The 3404-nt window shown below is 30.0% G+C and overlaps 1 pseudogene; it reads right to left on the reverse strand.

Annotated features, from left to right (window-relative positions):
- Positions 1-1181: 1181 nt before the first annotated feature.
- LOC111733059 lies at positions 1182-1300 on the reverse strand (annotated as a pseudogene).
- Positions 1301-3404: the final 2104 nt, after the last annotated feature.

Below are 3404 nucleotides of genomic sequence, written 5' to 3' on the forward strand. Positions count from 1 at the left end.
GGCCATGTGTATAGCTTCTTTGATGAAATGTCTATTCAGATACTTGCCCATTTTTTAAATTGGTATATATATATATATTGCTAATGTATGTGTCTATAAATATTTGAATAACCCCTTATCAGATACATGGTTTGCAAACATATTCTCCCATTCCATAGGTTGCCTTTTTATTTTGTTAATCATTTCTTTTGCTATGCAAAAGCTTTTTAGTTCTAGGTAGTCCCACTTTTTATTTTTGATTTGTTGCTTGTTCCTTAGGTGTTGTAAATAAAAAAAATCATTTCCAAGACCTCAGTCAAGAAATACAGGGATATTTTCTTTTAGCAGTTTTATAGTTAGTGGCCTCACATTTAAGTCTTTAATTCCTTAAGAGTTAATTTTTATGAGTGATGTATGATAAGAGTCTAGTTTCTTTTACACATGTGTATCCAATTTTCCCAACACCATTTATTGAAGTGATTTTATTTTTCCATTGAGTATTCTCGGCACCCTTTTCAAACATTAGTTGACCACATATGCATGAGTTTATTTCCGGGCCCTAAATCCTGTTCCATTGGTCTATTTGTCTGTTTTCATGTCAATATCATACTGTTTTAATTACCATAGGTTTATAATGTAGTTTGAAATTAGGACATGTGATGCCTTCTGCTTTGTTTTACTTTTTTAGGATCGTTGTGGCTATTTGGGGTCTTTTGTGGTTCAATATAAATTTTATAATTGTTTTTCCTACTTCTGTAAAAGAACACCTTTGAAATTTTCATGCGGATTCCACTGAATCTATAAATGGCTTTAAGTAGTATGGACATTTTAACAATTCTTCCAATCCATGAACACAAAGACCTTTCCGTTATTTGTGTCATTTTTTATTTCTTTCTTCAATGTCTGATAGCTTTCAGTGTAGAAATCAGTAACCTCCTTGGGTACAGTTATTCCTAAATGTATTGTAAAAGGAATAGGTTTTTTTTTGGGGGGGGGGTGCTATTGTAAATGGAATAGTTATTTTTTTAAATTTTCTTTCAGATAATTCATTGTTAGTGTAGAGAAATACTACTGATTTTTAAAATTTTGTATCCTACAATTTTATTTTTTATTTTTTATTTTTTGAGGCAAGGCAACCCTTGTTTGACCTCACAGATTGCAAGGACCTTGTCAGTTTACAAGTCACTATTTTTTATTTTTCACACCTACAGCACCTGGTCGTCCTAGGTGGTCTCCCATCCAAGTACTAACCAGGCCTGACCCTGCTTAGCTTCTGAGGTCAGATGGAATCGGGCTTGTTTAGGGTAGCATGGCCATAGAGTAACTTACATTCTGCTAACGTGTTACATTTATTAATTTGTGTATGCTGAACCATCCTTTTAGTCAAAAATAATTCCCACTTGATCATGATGAATGTGTTGCTGAATTTAATTTGCTAGTATATTTTTGAGAATTTTTGCATTTATATTCATCAAAGATATTGGCCAGTAGTTTTCTTGTAGTGTTCTTTCCTGGTTTTGGTATCAGAGTTATGCTGGCCTCATAAAATAAGTTTCAGAATGTTCCCTCCTCTTTCATATTTTGGAAGAATTTGATAAGGATTGGCATTAATTCTCCTTTAAATGTTTGCTAAAATTACTAATGAAGCCACTTGCTGGTGGGCTTTTCTTCATTGAGAGATTTTTGATTACTGATTCATATTTCTTACTACTAATTAGGCTGTTCAGATTTTCTATTTCTTCCTAATTCTATTTCTTTCTAATTGTGTCTAAGAATATTTTTTTATTCTAGGTTGTCCAGTTTGTTGGTAAATAGTTGTACATGGTAGATGCTTAGTATCCTTTGTATTTATTTGTGTGCTGTCAGTTGTAATGTCTTCTTATAATTTTGTTGATTTGGGTCCTCTTTTTTTCTTGTTTAGTCTAGCTAAATATTTGTTAATTTTGTTTTTTCAAAGAACCACTGTTACTTTTGTTAATTTTTTTTTCTATTAATGTTCACAATTCCATTCTGCTTTAATCTTTATTCATTCTTCTATGTATTCAGTTTGTTTTTTTTCTAGTTCCTTGAGGCATAGAGTTAGGTTTTTTACTTGAGATCTTTTTCGTTTCCTAATGTAGGCTTTTATTGCTATGAACTTTCCTCTTAAAACTGCTTTCACTGCTTTCTATAAATTTTGGTGTGTTGTGGTTCTATTTTCCTTTGTCTCAAGATACCTTTTTATTTTCCTTTTAAATTTTTTTTTTTGATCTATTGATTTTTCTGGAGTTTTTTTTTTAATTTCCATGTATTTGTGAGTTTTTAAGTTTTCTTCCTGTTATTGATTTCTAGTTTCATACCATTGTAGACAGAGAAGATAAGTGGTATTATTTTAATCTTCTTTAAAGTTTGTTTTATGGCCCAAAATATGGTTGATCCTAGAAAATGTTCTATGTGTGTTAGAGGAGAATGTGTTTTCTGCTCTTGTCAGTATGTTCTGTTTATGTACATTAAGTCCATGTGATCTATAGTGTTCATAGCTGATGTTTTCTTATTGATTCTCTGGATGAACTTTTCATTGTTGAGAGTGGGATATGAAAGTCCTCAACTATTATTATGTATGTTTATTTTTCCTTTTAGATCTCTTAGTTTTGTAATATATACATAGGTGCTCCTGTGTTGTATACATAAATACATAAAATTGATATATCTTCTTGAACTGTCTCCTTTATCATTATATAATGACCTTGTCTCTTCTTACTATTTTAAAGTTTGTTTTGTGTGATATAAGTATAGCTATGCTTGATATTTTTTTTGTTACCATTGCTCGAAATATCTGTTTCCATTCCTTTTCTCTCAATCTATGAGTGTTTAATGGTAAAGTGTGTCTCTTGTAGGTAGTATATCACTGAATCTTTTTTTATTATTATTATTCAGTCATCCTGTGTCTTTTGATTGGAAAATTTAACCCATTTACATTTAATATAGTTATCAGTAGGTAAGAACTTTGTATTGCCATTTTTTTTTTTTTCTGCCTAGTTCGAGGAACCATCCTTCCTTCTTATTCTGCTGTCTTTTTAATGTTTTGATGTTTTTTGGTATCAGTTTGCTTTAACATCTTTATTATGAGTTTTGTTTAATTACTACTAATTTTTCCCTTTTGGTTACCATGAGACCTACATAAAATATTATAAAATTCTATTTTAAACTGATAATTTATCTTCGATAGCATTTCTAGACTTTGTACTTTTACTTCTCCTACTCACATTTTAGGTTATTGACAATATAGCTTACTTTTATATTGTACTTAATAACATATTATTGTAGTTATGCTTATTTTACTACATTTGTTTTTTTTTCATTTATTTAACCATTTACTTACTATTATCAGTAAATTTTACACTACCGTCTTAAATTTTTATGTTAATTAGCATTCTTTTACTTCC

The sequence above is a fragment of the Pteropus vampyrus genome, unplaced genomic scaffold, assembly GCF_000151845.1.
Source record: "Pteropus vampyrus isolate Shadow unplaced genomic scaffold, Pvam_2.0 Scaffold12, whole genome shotgun sequence".
NCBI lineage: Eukaryota > Metazoa > Chordata > Mammalia > Chiroptera > Pteropodidae > Pteropus > Pteropus vampyrus.